This window comes from Vombatus ursinus, unplaced genomic scaffold (assembly GCF_900497805.2).
Source record: "Vombatus ursinus unplaced genomic scaffold, bare-nosed wombat genome assembly UNPS02014820.1, whole genome shotgun sequence".
In the NCBI taxonomy this organism is placed as follows: Eukaryota; Metazoa; Chordata; class Mammalia; order Diprotodontia; family Vombatidae; genus Vombatus; species Vombatus ursinus.
In genome coordinates this window covers 3,694,940-3,714,278 of record NW_020954598.1, presented here as the reverse complement: position 1 = coordinate 3,714,278, position 19,339 = coordinate 3,694,940, and the positions used below count along the sequence as shown (strand labels likewise).

Genomic DNA, 19,339 nt, shown 5'->3' with positions numbered 1-19,339 from the left:
TAAAAAAAAAAAAAAAAAAAAAAAAAAAAAAAAAAAAAAAAAAGCAGAACTGCCTCCAAAAAAAACCCAAAAATCCATACACGTTGACAAGCACACAAGAGGAAAGGTAATTTTTTAAAAATTTTTGTTTATTTTTAACATTCTTTTCTTTAAATAATTTTGAGTTCCAAATTGTCTCCTTCCATTCTACACTTCCCCCTTCCATTGAGAAGTCAAGCAATATGATATCAATAATACATGTGAGAAGTCATACAAAATATATTTCCATATTAGCCATGTTGCAAAAAAAAACCAAAATAATAAAAAGCAAGAAACATAAAGAAAGTGGAAAAAAATATACTTCAGTATACATATCTTAAAGACAGCTCCCCCAGTTTGTTCTTTATACTGTATGGGGTGCCCCCTCCCTTCCAGGGCTGCCCATGGTCATCTTTGTTATCCCCTCCTCAGTTACCCCCTCCAACCAAGAGTCAGGTTAAGGAAGAAAGAATGGGATTGACCACAAGGGTTTGAGTGAGTGTGTGTGTGTGTGTGTGTGTTAAAAATCTGCCTTAGGCATTTAGGAAAAGTAAATTATTAAAAAGGAAATGCAAGGAATCCCAATGAAGATTAAGAAGAAGCAACTGAAAAATAGTTAGATTATATTGTAAGTAATGAATTTAAACATAGTTACTAAGCCCTGGTACATAGTACTTAATAACTGTCTGTGGATTCATGTGGTACTAAACTTTTTCTGTCTACAGAGATCATGGTGCCCCCAGCTCATTCTCCCTCCTTTCTCAAGGAGTTCAGCATATAGTTCATTGTCTTTTTCTCCTTCCCAACTCATTCATTCCTGTTGATTTTCCCTCAAACACCATAACATAGCAGTTCTTCAGTTTTCTCAAATCCCATTATCTTTTCCTTCAATCCACCATAAGCACACACAGAGATGGTCACACCCTGGATCTCACTACTTCCTATAAGTGTTCCACTTCCTTCATCAAAAACTCGAGTATTCCTCTATCTGACCACAACTGACTATCATTCTCTCTCTCCCTATGCCTTATCTCTCCTACACCTGTCCTTCCTCTCCATAATGGCTTCTTGTCCTTCTTCTGTTCTGGATTTTCTCAGGTCATTACCCTAGCTCTGACTTTACTTCTCTTCCTTCCCAATATCAACCCTGTAGTTAGTCAATTCAACTCTACACTGTCATCACCTCTTGAATGCCTCAGCTCTCTTGTCCTATTGCTGCCCATCCCTTGCCAAACCCCACCTTTGGATCACTCCTATAATCTGGCTCTTCCTCAACTCCTACACAGATGAAAAATGCCAAAAGAAGTCACACAGAAGTGCTAAGTCCACTGCTCCAAGGCAAACTTTGTATTTCTCTTTAATTGACTCTCCATCTACCTTCCCACAGAAGAATTTTCTTCTTTCCTCAAGCAACCCAGACTTTACCTTCTCTCCCCCCCCACTTTTTCTCCAGAGGGTTTTGCCTCATACTTTACTGGTAAAAGCGAGGCCATTTGCCATAAACTATATCTTCTCCCCTTCCCCTTCCCCTTCCCTTCATGTCAAAATTCCTTGACATCATTGCCCATGCTCCCCTCCTTTTATCCTGGTCTGTGATAATGAGGTGTTGCATCTTGCCAAGGCCGGTCTCATATATGACTTTGATCCCATTCCTTCCTGTCTTTTCTAACAGATTGTCTTCTGAATCATTTCTCCTCTCTCTCTAATCTTCAATCTCTTCCTATCTACTGATTCATCTCCTACTCCCTTCAAATCTACCCAAGACTCCTCTATTCTTTTTTTTTTCTTTTTCTTTTTTTGGGGGGAGGGGGGGTGAGCCAATTGGGGTTAAGTGACTTGCCCAAGGTCACACAGCTAATGTCAAGTATCTGAGGCTGGATTTGAACTCAGGTCCTCTTCTCTCCAGGGCCAGTGCTCTATCCACTTTGTCACCTAGCTGCCCCTGACTCCCCCATTCTTAAAAAAGTTTTCACTAGGCCCAACCATCTCTTCATACTTTTGTCCTACATCTTTCTTCTTTTTCTAAGTCAAATGCCTATTTTTTAAAAAGCAGCTACCTGCTTCCTTTCCTTTTTACTCACTCTTCAAATGTTTGCAGTTTGGCTTCCGACCCCATCATTCAAATGAACGTCTTCTCTGTAAAGTTACTAACAATCTGATAATTGCCAGATCTGGAGGCAAATGGCCTCAATTTTACCAGTAAAGTATGAGGCAAAACCCTCAGGAGAAAAAGTGGGGGGGGGAGGTGAAGTCTGGGTTGCTTGAGGAAAGAAGAAAATTCTTCTGTGGGAAGGTAGATGGAGAGTCAATTAAAGAGAAATACAAAGCTTGCCTTGGAGCAGTGGACTTAGCACTTCTGTGTGACTTCTTTCTGCATTTTTCATCTGTGTAGGAGTTGAGGAAGGCTTTATCCTTCACCTCTTTGCTAAATTTAACAGTGTGTGTACCCTCCTGTTTGCTCCCTCCCCTCTGGGTTTTTGTAACGCTACTGTCTCCTAATTCTCCTCTCATTTCTTTGCTGACTCATTCTCCATATCATGCCCCCTAACAATGGGTGTTTCCCAAAATCTGTACTGGGATCCTCTTCTCTTCTTTAAACTCTTTCTTGGTGACTTCAACTTTTACGAATTTAATTACCATCTCCATTCAGATGACTCACCAATATATCTGTCTAGCCCTAGTCTCTCTCTTGAGCTCCAGTCCCACATCACTGACTGACTGCCTTTTGGATAAACTCAATATATCCAAAACAGAACTCTTTATCTTTCTCCCCAAATCCACCTATCTACCAAACTTCCCTATTTCTATCAAAGATACCACCATTCTTCTAGGCACCCAGGTTTATAACTTTGGCATTATACTCAACTCCTGATTCTTCCTTACTGTTTCTCAATCATTCCCTAGGTATTGATCCTATTCTTATTACATAGTCACATGTTAGAAGCAATCTGAAGTCCAATTAAACAGATTATTGAGAATGGTTATAGAATTCTGCTGCAAGATACTGAGGAAAGTCTCAATGGGTGAAGGCCTTGCTGCTGGCAGGCATCTCTATGATAGTCCACAGGAGTCTGGCAGACAGATACAGAGAGTGTGATGGTCAGAGTGCAAAGATCAGACACTGGAGGTCTAGTTCACAGGTGGGGAACCTACATGTGGCCTCAAGGATGCAGGTTCCCCTCCACTGGAGTCAGAAACAATCTGGAAAAACCCAGAATGCATAAGCAGCATGATCTTTAGCGATGTCAGAGAAAGAGAGGTTTTGCAAGCTGTGTCCAGAAACACGTCTCTCAGCAGCATCTATTTCATAATAGGGTTTTCAGAAGGAAAGAAAACAAACATGCTGACATTGCCAGGCTCATTTCCCCAAGGATATGGCTTCTTATGACTGGGAATGACCTGGGGGTCAGAAATGAAAGGGCGTTTGGATCTAGGCAGAGTCCACTACCTATTTTCCTTACCCAGAGGCCAGAAGGCCAGCCTCAACTAGAAAGGGGTCCTCCTCTTTCTTATACCAGACTCAAACATGAAGATAGGACTTCTGAGCTCACATTTAGACATAAGGTGTTTTACTGTGCTTTTCTCCAACAATCCAATGTGAAAGTTGCAAGTATCACTATTCCCAGTTTACAGATGAAGAAACTGAGACTCAGAGAGATAAAATCACTTAATCCCAGGAATCAAAACCACATCTTCTGACTCCAAATCACTGCCTCTTAATTCCACACCATACCATGACCAGCCTAAATGGATATGAATACTGAACACTGCCGTGGAATACCATCGATTTTAGGGCAAAAAGGGACCTTAGAGACAATCTAGGCCAACTCCTTCATTTTACAGTTGAGAAACAGAGGCCCAGGGAAGGTAAGCAACTTTCTCAAAGTCACCAGACATTAAACATCAAAAGTGAGATTTGAACCAAGACCCTTTGATTCAGAAAGTAAATTGGGGGGGGGGGGCGGTAAAGCAATCAGGGTTAAGTGACTTGCCTAGGGTCACACAGCTAGTGTGTGACAGATTTGAACTCAGATCCTCCTAACTCAAGGGCCAGTGCTTTGTCTACTGTGCCACCTAGCTGCCTCTGTGAGTATTCTTTTCTCTGTACCATAGTAGGGTTGCCTCAATAACTTAGCATAATGATTCATCTGCCTATAACCACTGATTTTCCAATGGGCACCTAAATGGATTTGGGAGTGGGAACCGTGTGGTATCATAGTATCCCATTATGTTAATATATGACAGTTTATTTAATCATTCCCTTATTGTTAGATGATTAAATCTGGAATGGATTAGCCAAAAGCAAAAGTTCTTAACCTGGGATCCATGAACTTACCTTTTTTTATGTGTTGATAACCTTTTTTGAAAATAATTGATTTCTTTTAAGTATTTTGTTTTGTGTACTTAAAAATATTCTGAGAAGGGGGCCATAGGCATTGCCAGATTGCCAGAGGGGACCATGCTACAAAAAAGGTTAAGAATCCCTGCTGGAAAAAAGTTAAGCAGGGGCAGCTAGGTGGTGCAGTGGATAAAGCACCGGACCTGAAGTCAGTAAGACCTGAGTTCAAATCTGACCTCAGACCAAACACTAGACACTTACTAGGTGTGTGACCCTGGGCAAGTCACTTAACCTCAATTGCCTAAAAAAAGGAAGGAGTTAAGCAATCACTTAGTTTGGGCTAAGATCATGCATATTAAAAGAACAGTTAAGCAAGAATGGAAATGTGAGGCAGAGTGACCTATGAGCAGTAGGAGTATGGTGCTATTCCAAACCTGGGTCAGTTTGCAAAGTGACTGAAGATCCTTTGTCCAACTGTTGCCATATCCTCTTAGTCACATTGATGTTTTCATTTAAACAAGGGTTACAGATCCACAAAAGACAAAAACAAATTCATCTTTGACTACAAGCAAAAAAAAAAATCTGAATTCAGTTTGTTGAGAGTTAAAAATGTAAAATATTTAAATTAATTAATTTTTCAAAGTAAGAATTGTGGGTATTTGCTATTAGGAAGCATTATTCAGTAAATAATACACATGATTTGTTTAAACTTATTTTCTTCCTCTAGTCTATTAAGAGAGGTGGAGGTTAAGGGAAGGGAAAGTAAGAATGAGGGGAGAAAAGATAAGAGTAGAGAGAGATTTAGGAATCAGAGTAGGGAGATGAAAAACCCAGAAAGGTCACCCCTTCAATATGTCTGATCTTGTCTTGCCATTGAAGTTATCTTCCATTTACACCATAACTTCTTAACTTTTGGGGGCAGCTAGGTGGCGCAGTGAATAGAGCACTGTCCCTGAAATCAGGAGAACCTGAGTTCAAATCTGGCCTCAGACCAAACACTTGACACTAGCTGTGTGACCCTGGGCAAGTCACTTAACCCCAGTTGCCTAAAAATGAAAAAAAAAATTTTAAATAAAAAAAAAAGAAAAAAGAAAAAATGCCTGGAGCTGAGAGATGGAGAGGGTTTTTTTAGGGGCAGCTAGGTGGCGCAGTGGATAGAGCACCGCCCTGAAGTCAGGAGGACATGAGTTCAAATCTGGCCTCAGACCAAACACTTGACACTTACCAGCTGTGTGACCTTGGGCAAGTTACTTAACCCCAATTGTCTAAAAAAAAATTTTTTTTTAAATTACCTTTTGGTCCACAGACCTTGGGGGTGGGTGGACTTGGATAGGAAAAAATACATACCTTTATGTTCATTTGCCTCTAAGTAAAATTTAGCATTTCCTTCGATTATGAACACAGACAACAAAACATGATTCTGAGAAGGTGTCCATAGGCCTCTCTAGACTATCAAGGGGGTCTGGGACACAAAAAAAAAATGTAGGAACCATTGATTTGTACTGTATACATACAGTTGTATATATGTAGTTGTTGATATGTTGTCTCCATTGGATTGTGAGCACCTTGAGGACAGGGACTGTGTTTTTGCAGCTCTTTGTATCGCCAACACTTAGCACAATGACTGGTGAATAGTGAAAGACTGACTAATCTTGCCTGACACCTGACTCCTGAATCCAGCCTCATAGTTGGGCTATTCAGGATTCCCTCACTGGAATGTTTGGCCTCTCCCTTATCTAGTTCTGGATCCTGCTCTGCATTATATCTGCCTTGTTACATGTTATTCCCTTTCTTAAACGTTACATTATAGCCATACTGGCTTTCTTGCTACTCCTTACACGTGGCATTCCGATTTCCTTCCTTCATGTTCCCTTGATGTCTTCAGAAGGGGATATTGTCCCTGTTGGGGTAGCAGTTGGATGGCCAGACTGGAAAAAGGCCTGGTATAAAGTCACCTCTTCATCACTGAGATACATATCAACTCCAGATGGCATACTGTTGAGCTGATGAGGTCAAGAGAAAGGTTGGCATGAATGTGGGACATACACCGATCATTTGTGAGGAGAGCACATGAGTCAAACTATTATCCTCAAGATATAAAGTCTCTTACAATACTTACCCCCTTGCATTTTGTAGAGGATTCAAAAGGTCGTTCCTAATTTAACTGATCTTAGAGACCCTCAACCCCACCCTCATCAGGGATATAGCAAGGAGAAGATCTTGTATTGACTAGAGGACAGGTGTCAAGCTCACAATCTACAGGCTTAATGCACACTGAAAAACTCCTAAGTGTGGCTGAACCACATTAAAATGTAATTGGAAAATGTTTAATAAAACAAATAATACAATGAAACATAGATAATGCACATTTGTAGTTTTCTAAATCAATGAGGCCCACAGGGATCCATTTCTATTTGGCTTTGACACCATTGGACTAGAGGATGCTACAGTTCAGAATGAATTCACTTAGAAACATGTCCCCTTGAATACAACTCTGGAAAAAGCATTCTTCAGCAACCCTGTCTTGGAGTCATCAGGCTCTGCTGAGTCAGTCCTCTGTTAACTCCAAACTTGCTTTCCTGACTCATAGAGGAACTCAGAAAATGATTAGCCAATTCATTTTCCACTCTTTCCACAGGAAGACAAAAGCCTAATTGTAGAAATTGGAGAATATGCACACATTATTTACTCCCAAAATAGGGCCCATGGCAAACTTAGTCAAGATAGCTTAATAGAAATTCTGATGCCTGAAGGTTCAAAGTTACCATCCTAGCTGTGATCCACTATTAACTCAGATCCCTTTGGGTAGGTCCTTTCCCCTCTTTGGGCCTTACTTTCCTCATCTATAAAATGGGTATTTTATTTCAGAACTCAGCTTTAGAAGGGATCCAACAAGTCCAACTTATGTAACAGGATTGGTGTAATAATTAAATGAAATAATGACTAGCAAAGCATTTTTGTAAATTTTGCAAATTATAAAAGTCTACATAAATTTAAATTGTGGTTATTGCTAGAAAGTGTAAAAACTGATTTTTTTCATGAAAATTACACAGTAGTCGCACTTATTGCTATCTCTTCTCCCATTTGTGTTTTAATTCCTTGAGAAAGTCTTTTAAGATAGATGCCTCCACATCCTTTCTTCTCACTCTCTTCTTAAGTCTGTCTTCTAACAATTATCATTCAATAGAAATGGCTGTCTCCAAAGTTACTAACAATCTCTTAATTGTCATATTAAATGGCTTTTTCTCAGTCATCATCCTTCTTGATCTCTCTGTCAAGTATGCTCTTCTCTTCCATACTCCCTTCTCTCTAGGTATTCATGACCCTGCTTTCTTCTGGTTCTCCTCCTATCTGTCTGACCAGTTCTCATGCTTCTTTGCTGAATGTTCATCCAGGTCATGCCCACTAAATATAGTTGTCCCCTAAGGCCTTAGGACCTGCTTCTCTTCTCTTTCTATACTATTTTGCTTAGTGATTTCATCACCTCTTTTGTATTCAATTACCATCTCTATGTTGATGATTCCCAGATCTATTTATCCAATCTTCACCCGTTTTCTAACATCCAGTCTTATGTCTCCAACTGCCTATTGGTCATCCTTAACTGCATGATTTGCAGGCTTCTTAAACTCAGTGAGTCCAGAAATGAAATTCTTATCTTTCCCCTCAAGCCTTCCCCTCTTCCTGCCTTCCCTATTACTATCAAGGATAGCACCATCTTCTTAGTCGCCCAGGCTCACAACATGCATGTCTTCCTTGACTCTTCACTCTCTCACCTTTAGCCAATATATTGCCAAATTCTACCTTCATAGCATCTCTTATATGCTCTGTTTTCTCTTCTGACATTGTCACCACCTTGGTGCAGGCCCTCATCACCTCATGCCCAGACACTATTGAAATAGCCTGCTTGGTCTCCCGGCTACAAGTCTCTCCCTACTCGAGTTCATCCTCCACCCAGATAGCAAAGTGATCCACTTTAAGCATAGGTCTGATCATGTCACCTCCCTACTCACTTAATAAATTCCAGTGGCTCCCTATCACCTCCAGGATCAAATATATGATCCTTGGCTTGGCTTTTCAAGCTCTTCACATGTCCCCTGCCTATCTTTTCAGTCTTTTTACACTTTATTTTCCTCCACACGCTTTGTAATCCCAGGATAATGGCCTTTTTGCTGTTTCATGCAAAAAATATTCCATCTCCATGTATTTTCTTTGGCTGTCCCCTATGTCTATAATTATTTCCGTCCTCTCCACCTTCTGGCTTCCCTGGTACCTTTCAAGTCTCAGGTAAATTCTCACCTTCTACAAGAAGACCCCAAGGGGATTATCATGGGACAATCACTTTCATACTACTCAACATTATGCCTCTCTTAAAACAATCTAAGGTTGTTTTGGCTCTATGGGCTGTCACATAATACCTTTGCCTCACACTGAGCTCTCAGACCATAAAACCCTCAGACCTTATTGTCAGAGGAATTTCTACCAAACCAAAGTTCCCCCCTGTGTACTTGTGAAGTAGATTTTTTTAAAACCTAAGTATTAGACTTCATATTTATCTAATTTCATTGGATTCATTTGGGCTCAACGTTCTAGGCTATCAAGAGAGTTCTAAATCTTGATTATCATCTAGGTGTGTTAAGCAATCTCTCCCAGCTTTGTTTCATTTGCAAATTTTAAAAAAACATACCATTTACACCTTTACAGAAGTCATTGGCTTGCCCAAGGTTGTGGAGTTGGTAAGCAGTATGGCCAGATTCCAAATCCAGTGTTCTTCCTACTGTATAGGAAAATTAGCAGTTTAAACAAGATGTCAGGGGAATTATTTAATCTTACAAGAGGACAGAACTAAAAGGATAGATTGTCAGCCTTTAGTCTCATACATTCAAATGCATGACTGTGCTAATTACAAACAAGACCCTTATCTATTCATTAGGTGCAATTGGCTGAACCTCATCTTGGAAAAACCATAGTCCAGCATTCCAATTAAAAGAGAAAGAAGCTGAGATATTACACCTTAAAACTGGCAAAGGAGATTATGTCCATCATCTCTTTCAAACTTCATAAGAATTCTGTGAGATGGGACTATAGGTGTCATCACCCCCATTTTACAGATGAGCAAACTAAAGAATAGAAGGTCAGGGGGTGGGGTGGCTCTTCCCCCTGTGTAACTTTGAGTAGGTCCTTCCTTTTCCTCATTTATAAAATGGGAAGGGGGTTGGACTGGATAATTTTTGTGCTCCCTTCAACATACAAGTCTATAATGCTACAATCCTATTACCATAGGATGATAATGGTCCAAATCCCTCAATTTTAGAGTAGAAACAGAGCCAGAAATGGAGAAAGACTTGCCCAGGGTGAAGATAATTAGTGAGAAAGCTGGAACTCAAAGTCAAGTTTTTAGATGCTAACTCTCATAGCTACAACCTAGGCAGCTTGGTAGTGCAGAAGATAGAGTACTAGGCCTGGGCCAGGAAGACGTGAGTTCCTGCCTATGTGACCCTAGACAAGTCACTTAACCTCTGCTTTCAACTGTAAAATGGGGATAATAATAGCTCCAACCTCCCAGGACTATTGTGGAGATCAAATGAGATAATATTTCTAAAGGGCTTACCACATTACCTGGTACTTATTAGGTGCCTAATAAGTGCTTGCTTGCTTCCTAACAACCTAGTTTGTTTGGTTTTTTCTGTAAAATCCTGGTCCTAAGTAGAGTCTTAAAGGCCACAGATGATCTGAACACGTGGCAATTTCAATCTAAACTGAACTCAAAGAAGCTTTTGTCAGGTTAGAAAATATGTAATCTTTTAAGGCTCCCGTGACTTCGCCACAGAGACTGCCTGTCCATTGTTACTGAGATTAGTGATTTCATCACAGTTTGGTTCACTTGGGCAGAATCCTGACTTTTCCCTGGACATACCCCTTCCTCCAGTGGATCAGCCTGAGATTGTACAAAACTGGGGTCAAATGAGATAATATATGTAAAGCACTTTCCGAACCTTCAAGAACTATGTAAATTCTCACAATTATTATTACTGAATGGAGGCTTCAGCGTTTTCTTCTCAATTTTTTGTATTTGGTGATGATGAAGAGGATATGAACCATGTTGCATGAAGTTAGGGATGCCTTGTCTCAGGAAGACTTGGGGGGGATGCAAGGGTCAAAGATTCATACAATGTCAAAGTTTGAAAGGATCTCAGTGGCCACGTAATCCAACCTATTCCTAAAAAAGAATTTACTCTATGACATAAGTGATAAATGGTCATTCAACCTTTATTAGAAGACCTGAATTGAGAGGAAGCCCATTACCTCCTAAGGTCCCCCATTCTGCTTTTGTTGTTATCAGTCATTTCAGTCATGACTAACTCTTCGTGACCCCATATGGGGTTTTCTTGGCAAAGGACACTGGTTTGCCATTTCCTTCTCTGGTTCACTTTACAGATAGGGAAATTGAGGCAAGTGACTTGCCCAGGGTCATACAGCTGGCAAGTGTCTGAGACCAGATTTGAATTCAGGTCCTTCTGACTCCAGGCCCAGCATTCTGTACACTGCACCACCTCACTGTCCCCATTTCACTTTTAGATACCTCTGATTGTTCATAGTATCATAGACTGGGAGATGGAGAAAACCTCAGCAGTCATTTATTCAACCCCCCCACACACACACTTTACAGATAAGGAAACTGAGGCCTAGAGCAGTTAAGTGTCTTAACCAGGGCCACACAGAAAGCCTAAATTTTACTTCTTTGTGATTTCCAGCCTGTAGAGAAAAGCACACTAGACTTGGAACTGTTGTAGTCTGAGAGATTGAGACCCCTCAAAGGCTGGAGTACAGGACAGGGTTGTCTGGAATGAATTCACAGACTCAAGCATTCTTTAAGTATAGATGGCAAAGATTTATTGCTATGCTTTTCAGCAGGCAAGAATTCTTAAGGAACCTGCAAGAGACTGAGGATGGAGCTAGGGTTTATATGGAAAAGGGCGTGGGAAAGGAATGCCAGGGATACCGATTAGGTAATCTAAAGGTCCAGGTGTCCTTGGAAACTATGGATGGGAAAGTATAAGGAGTATACCAGACAGTAAGGAAGATGATAGAGGTATGGATCTTGGCAGTCTGGCAGGAGGAAGAGTCCTTGGGCCAGCCAAGGACAAAACTCCTTGGGCTGGGCAAGGCACCCCTCTTTCTCTGTCATCAAGAGAGAATGGTCTACAGCAAGGGAAAGCTTTCTCACAAGACAGGAACTTACTAAGGAATTGGGAGGCTTCCAGAGACATGATCTGAGGGCTGGGGCCTGAGCAGCCCAGCACCCTCTCACCCAGCTTTGTGTAGCTGTACCAGGAAGAGAGATAAGGGTCATGCTGGGGTCCACGCATGAGTAACTGTTAGGCACAGTGTCCTTGGGCTGGGGAGTGCTTGTCAGAGACAGTGTTTCTGAGACTAGGGAGAAATTGGGGTCCAAGTACAAGCACAAGCACCCCAACACAAGCACCCAAGCACCCCATCAGGACAGGGTATAAATTCCAGTTCTGCCACTTTACTTGGGTGATCTTGGGCAAATCATTTAAACTTTCTGAATCTCAGCTTCTGTAAAATGAAGAGGGTAGACTCTCAAGGGTTCCTTTTAGCTTCAAGTCTATGATCTGATCCTGATTAGAGCTATTCAACAATGGCACAGGCTGCTCTGTGAGGTAATGGGCTCCCTGTCACTAAAAGTGCTCGTCATGCAGAAGTTGGAAAACCACCTTCTGGAGTCTTCCATCAGAGGAGGACTAGGTGAGCCCTTCTAAGATGCTGTGGTTGTACGGTTCAGTGAAGCCTTTTAGGCTACACGATAGCGTGTGTGTGCGTGTGTGTGCGTGTGTGTGTGACCAAATAAGACCCTTCCTCCGACATTTATAATATGGCCCTAACTTGCCTTTTTTTGTTCTTCAAGCAAATCCCAAACTGTCGATAATTTATTTAGAGCAGGGATAAGGCCTTTTCTCTCTCAGTGGAAATGCATCCATTAAACACAATGAAACATCTGTTCTCTTGAGTATTTCTAAGCTCACTTTTCAAAGGACTGGCTTGTTCCTATGGAGTCTATGTAATGACTTACTTCAGTGGGAGAGGAACTAGAAAAGGGAGTATGTAACCGGAGCTGCGATGGAGGAAACGCAGAATGCTGAGCCAACTTGGACAGAGGATTTCCCCACGGGAAATTCCAAAAAGCTCACTGAAAAAGCCACCCTGACAAAGCCATTTCTCTAGTTCTTCTTTCATTCTGGCTTGTTGATCAACTAGTTGTTATATTCAGTTCAGTCCCTAGGTTACAGACTTCATAATTTGTAGATTTAAACTGGAAGAGACCGAAGAGGTCACCTCATCCAACTTTCATTTTATAGATGAGGAAACTGAGGTCCAGAGAGAAGGAACTTACTCCACAGCTACACAGAGCCATGATTTAAACCCAGGTCACCAGACTCCACATCTAGCACTGTATCCATGATACCACAAGTAGTGGGAAGAAAAATAACAACTCACATCTCTATAGGGTCGAGCATGTTCTAATGGAAAATGAACTACATTCCGGGTCAGAGTTCAAAATCCTGGGTTCAAATTCCAACTCTACCACCATCTGGGCAAATGACCTTGGGCAAATCATTTCACTTGTCTAGAACTCATCTGTAAAATGAGGGGGTTAATGAGATGACTTCTGAAGCTCCTTTTGGCTCTTGCTTAACAAATCAGTGAAGCAGGAAGTACCCTAATTCTCCCATTTTACAGAGGAGGAAACTGAGGTTCCTAAAAACTGTGACCTGTCCACAGTCACGAAGTTAGTAAGTTGTGGAGCCGGGATTTGAACACAGGTTTTTAGCTTCCAAGTCAACCCAACAGAGCTAACCTCTAACCTATGGGTGGTTGGAGCTGAACAGAGCGGGCTAGGGACAGGACAGTCAGGAATCAAACAGAAGTTTAATTTCAAAGGGAGGGAAATGACTTTCAAGAAAGGATACATGTGTTGGAACCCCACCCCTAGTGGGGGGGCGGGGTAGCCACTTTAGCGTGGGGAGGTCTCAATACTTATACCAATGGCTGCACAGTGAGCTGTAGCCCTGATAATGAGGGGTAAAAGCAACAATGTGACAAGTTTGATTCATAGCAGGGCTTCATGACCAGAAATAATTCTGGGATTTTGCTGTGGTTGAGACCATCAAGAGAGTGAATGCAAAGGATTGTTGTTATGCAAGCTCAGGGCACAGCTTGTTTGCTGGGCTTTAGCTAGAAAACAGGATTTCTTCTAATATCTTGATGGTTTTTACCCCCAGGGAAATCAGTCTAGTTACATAAAGCATGTAGGAAAAAGAAATGGAGAGGCACAGCTATGAGCATAGTGTGCTCTCCTGAATGCTGTTTACAATCAGACTGCAAGAGAAAAGAAGATAGTTGTTTGGCCTTGTATGGACAAGGAAATTTGTTGAGAGGCAGAAGAAGCCTTTGAGTTCAATGCCTCCCATTTTTGGAATCACTAGCTCATCCCACGGGGAGCCACCAAATTCTCAAAACAAAATCAATTTTAATTCCTCTTAATGAATTAAATGCATCTGTAAAATGAGGGTAATAACAGCACCTATCTCACAGGGCTGTTGTGAGGATGAAATGAGATAATGTATGAAAAGTATTAAAGACTAATTTTAATATAATAAATGCTAGCTAATAATAATAATATAACAATTAAATATATGCCCAAGATTTGGGGGGGAAAGGTGAAGGGTGAGAATGGTGTGGATCCTCATGAGCAATTATAGGAACACCAGAACTTTCTCACCTAATGGATTAGAATTTATTTGTTAAGTGACTCATTTTAAACTTGTGAAATTGAAGTAGGGTAACAGGAAACAAATAGAGAAGAAGGAAGCAATAACCCAAGAAAAGGGAACAAAAACTAGAAATTTCACCAGGGCAAGGGCTTGTCCTCTTCCCTGGTGCCTAGCAATGCTCAGGACATAATAGGTGGCCAGTATGTGTTTGCATTTAAAGTGATGTTCCTGGGGCTGCTGTGCCCACCTGAGGTCTCATGGCTGCCACCACCCACCTGGTCTCCAGAAACTGATGTGACCCTGGTGACTGTCTGGCATCAGGCTGCTTCTGATGCATGGATGCCGCCTTTTTAGCTGCAAAGATGTAATAAACCTTTGCCTCCTAGCGTTCAGACCAAAAATTCACTGCCACAAGGAGCCATCTCCTATAAACAGAGATGATCAGAAAGCTTGGACATTCCCTTAACTTTGGTTCTTCATGGGCCACCTGGCAAAGACTGGGCCACAGATCCTCAGGGCAGGGAATGCCAGAAGCAGCAGCTAGAGTTCAGGTACTGAGACTAAACAGAGCTGCAGCAGCCTGATCCTGGATGCACCTCTCATAGCAGATTTTCTCTTTACTGCAAAACTGTCTGCTTATCAACTTCCCTGTGGCCACCTGATATCCTACTTCTGATCAGCTTAGAGGCAGAGGTCACTGTCCATCCCTTGCATGAGCTGTAAAAAGCCTGTCACCAGCCAAGACATGCTGAAGGGCCACTCTAAGGCTGTGCTCCATGGAGTGATGAGCCATCCAGGGGAGGATCTGAGGAGGACCAGGGAGAAGGAGCGCAATGGGCATTAGGGTAGACAAGGCCAGAGGACCCTTGGTCAGTCAGCTAGGTGGGGTTGGGCTCTGAACCCATTCTTCTCTCCCCAAGGCCATTGCTCAAGCTGAGTATAACAATGGCCATCCCTCTGTACCCCACCTGAAGTGGTAAGAGGATAACGGAGCCATGTGTTTCCAGGGCAGGAGTTTGGGAAATGCTAGCTCCATCCCTCCAAGCCCTTCCTGCATTCCTCCCCAGGCCAGGCACCCTGGAATCTGTTTTATCTGATCCCATGAGTCAAACCTTTATTAGCCATGGGTATACTTGGTCCTTCTAAGATCCCTGTACCACAGTATCTGCTCTGTGGTCATCTTCCTTTGGGCTGACTGAGAAGCCAAGAGCAGCCTGACTCTTCTCCCTTCCCATCAGCCCTTTCCACCAAAGCGAGGAAAGAGTTGGAGGTCCCAGGGAGTCAAGTTTGGCAAAAGAAAATAAGCACCTGGCCAATGGATGGTGGAGGAACCACAAAATGGCATTAAATCAAGGGGAGTAGAGGAATGGGGAAAGGTTGAGAGGGGAGCTGGCCTTTTACGTGAACAAATAACTTCTTTCTGGCTGTCTGAGAAACTTCAAGCCTTAATAAAGGGATGATTTGGGCAAAAAAAAAAAAACTTTAAAAAAAATAAAGGGATGTCACAATCCTCCCCAGCTTTGGCTACTAGCTTGCTGCCTGATCTTGAACAAGTCCTGCCCCTACTGTTTCCTCATCTGTACAATGAAGGAATGCGACTGTTCTTTCTAGGATCCTTGTCAGCTCTAATTTTTTTTTTTTTTGGTGAGGCAATCGGGGTTAAGTGACTTGCCCAAGGTCACACAGCTAGTACATGTCAAGTGTTTGGTCTGAGGCTGGATTTGAACTCAGGTCCTCCTGACTTCAGGGCCGGTGCTCTATCCACTGCGCCACCTAGCTGCCCCTCAGCATTCATTCTTGATGCATGCCCAGAAACCAGTGTCTCACATTACAAGCTTACTGCATATTACCCAAAAGGTAAGATCCCTGCCCCCCACAACAACTACTCTCGGAGCCCAAGGCCAATTCTCTCTTTCTCCTGGGAGAGAGAATCTTATGACCCTGGCAGGCCTCTTTCTAGCCCTTGTGCCCAGGGACAAGCAAGTCATCTCCACTTATGAGTCACTCATGTCCTGAAGATATAGGTGAGATGCCCAAGATGCCCCTTTCTGTTTCCTCCTGCCATTGGAAGAATATAATAGAAAAGTCATCTTCATTTGTAAGGAAACCAGAATTTGGAGCAGCTAGGTGGTATAGTGGATAGAGCTCTGGGCCGGGAGACAGGAAGATTTCAGTTCAAATCTGGCATCAGACACTAGCTGTGACCCTGGGCAAGTCACTTGATCACTGTTTGCCTCAGTTTCCCCATCTATAAAATGAGGATAATTTTACCTCCCAGGGTGGTTGTGAGGATCAAATGAGGTAATATTTGTAAAAGTTTTCAGCACAGTGCCTGACACATAGTAAGTATATAATATATAAATATTAGCTGTTATTTCAGAATGAGACCTTAGACCTTAAAGATCATCAAGTGAGCAGGGGTCCTTGACCTGGAGTTCATAAACTTGGTTTTTAAAAAAAAAAATTCAACATAATTAGCTTCCTATGTATTTTATGCCTTTAAAAACATTATTCTGAGAAAAGGCCCATGTGAAAAAACAGTTAAGAACCCCTAATCTAGGGTAAACCCCTCATTTAATTGTCATACAAAGTTTAAATAACTTGTCCAAGGTCCAACAGATAGCAGCCAAGCTGGGTTTAAACTTGAGTCATCTAACTCCAAATCTGGGCTCTTTCCACTACATTAATAATCTAATACATCGTAGTGATAGAAAGTTGGTTTTCCTTTCCATGAATGTTGATACCACAAAGGCAAAAGCCCAACACTCACTGGAGATTATCACGGACAGTCCAGTCAATGTGTCATAAGAAAACAGTCACAACAAAAGGTTTCCTTGGGAAACAAGAGTATGAGAAGCTTTATTTACAATTACATTTTCTTTCAGAAAAGATTTTATTTTTAATCACAGCAAGAAATGACTCAGATGTTTTCTTTTTCTTTCTCGTTGCTCCTGGTTGGATGAAAGAGTATCCCTATGTGCAGAGGTCTCAGCCAACCTAAGAAACAGGTAAAAATTCTGATACTGTCTCTTCTGAGCCTGGCCTGGGGATGAGGGTTCTACAAGAAAGCAGCAGACAGGAAACTGGGAGCCTGCCATCAAAGGGGTGAGTGCCAATGTTTGCCTAGGAACAGAGGCAGCCCAGACAAAGCAAGTCTCCCATTTGAACGGTGACTCAGAAATAGGATGAAGGAAGAAGGCCTTTTGGCAAATACTGCAGGTCAGGCCCCAAGGCTACCCTGTGGTTAGCAATGGTACAAGCTGCTTTCTAAGGAATAAAGAGCCCAATTTCTGCTCCTAACAGGGGAAGGGAGATGCTGAAGATCAAAAGGTCCTAGCTCGGTTTTTAAGGGCATTTTAATTTTCTTTTAAGTACACGGTGGCATAAGAAATTCAGAAGGCACAGGGGTGCTGAGGTTGATTCTCCAAATCTGTCCAATTGTTCAGCACCTCTAGGGAGACAGCCTCCAACAGCCAGGGATGGGGCCCACAGGGACTCAGACAAGCCACACATGGAAAAGCCCTGGTTTCTGCAACAGAAATGAGAACTTCTATCTGTTGTCCAGTGATTTGGCAGGCATTCTGCCCCTCGGAATACTCTCTGGTCTCTCAGAGGGCTGACCATCCTGTGGCCAGGCACCTAGTAAAATGTAAGCTTCCTGAGGGCAAGGGGTATCTTAGTTTGGGTCTTTATGTTCCTAGCCCAGTGCCTTGCACACAGTCAGTGTTTAATAAATGCTTGTTGGGTTGAATTTCTTCAAGAGGGGAAGGACAGAGTCCCAGTAAGATTTCTTTTGCACACTGAATGAAATGCCTACCCACCCTCCCCACCCATCTACAACAATGTGTTCAGGTACATGTGCCAATGAGTAATGATGATATGTGCTCCAGGAGAGCTCACTCAGGAAAAATATGGAGGGAGAGGAAGGTTCGATTAGGAAAAACTGACGTCCTTCTCCTTGCCTTTAGAGAGAAGCCATGGATTTGGTGAATTTCTTACACCATATGACTGCAGGAAGGAAATGATGTTTCCTGTTGGAAAAGAAAAGGAGAAAAGTAAGACTGATGCCATATTCCCCCACATCCACTTGCTGACAATTCATCCTTTCTTCAAGGCCCACATCAAATATAAGCTTCTCCTTGAAGCCTTCTGATTTCCCCAGGCAGAAGCAATTTCTCCAGCACTTTATACTTCCCCTTAGGTATATGTCAGTCCCAAGTACAGGTTCCATGAAGTACAGGTTGCCTGTCTTTTGCCAAAAGACCAGCCTTAGCCAAGTTTGGAGAGGTTCATCACCAGAAGGTCAGCTACTCATGACACCATTTGGTAAGGCATGACAGGGTGTGGTCTACACTATTTCATTTTTGTCTTTAGTGTCCTAGCAAAATTCCTGATTTTTAGTAAGCAATTAATAAATGATATTAATTGATGACTATTGGGGGAAGCAGTGCCCACCCTAATGAAATCATGGGTCTTAGACATATTAATATGCAAATCCCACATTCTAACTCAAATCTTGTTCACCCATTATTCTCTTTCCCTCTATACTATCTGCTTGCTGATCTCATCAACTCCCATGGGTTCAGCTACTGTTTCTATGCAGGTGTTTCCTAGATCTCTATACCTGGGAATAGAACCTAGACTCCCTCCTGAGCTCCAGTCCCATGTCACCAACTGCTTCTGGACATCTCAAGCTGGAAGTCCTGTAGGCAGCTCAAACTCAAAATGTCTAAAACAGAACTTATCATCCTTTCTCCAAACATTTCTCCCTTGAGAAGGAGAAAGGGAGAGGCAGAATGGGGTAAATTATCCCACATAAAACAGACAAGAAAAGGCTTTTATAGTGGAGGGGAGATGGGGGAAGGTGAGAGGGAATGAGGATTTGGCTTAAGGAGGGAATAACATACACACTCAGTTGGGTATGGAAATCTATCTTACCCTACAGGAAAATAGGAGGGAAGGGCACAAGAGAGCAGGGAGATGATAAATGGGAGGGCAGATTGAGGGAGGGGTAATCAGAAACAAACACTTCTGAGGAGGGACAGGGTCCAAAGAGAGAATAGAATAAATTGGGGGAAGTATAGGATTAAAGGAAATATGGTTAGTTTTTCACAACATGACTACTATGGAAGTGTTTTGCATAACTACACATGTATAACCTATATCCAGTTGCTTGCCCTTTCAATGA

The 19,339-nt window shown here is 42.1% G+C and overlaps 1 protein-coding gene across 3 annotated transcripts in view; it reads right to left on the bottom strand.

Moving 5' to 3' along the window:
- Positions 1–16,980: 16,980 nt before the first annotated feature.
- The window catches only part of NINJ1 (ninjurin 1), a 74,714-nt gene continuing 72,355 nt past the window's right edge, over positions 16,981–19,339 (bottom strand). For all 3 annotated transcript variants that reach the window (XM_027837159.1, XM_027837158.1, XM_027837157.1), the window contains exon 4: positions 16,981–18,182. The gene's annotated coding sequence lies outside the window, so the exon portion shown is untranslated. The remainder of the gene's footprint in view (positions 18,183–19,339) is intronic.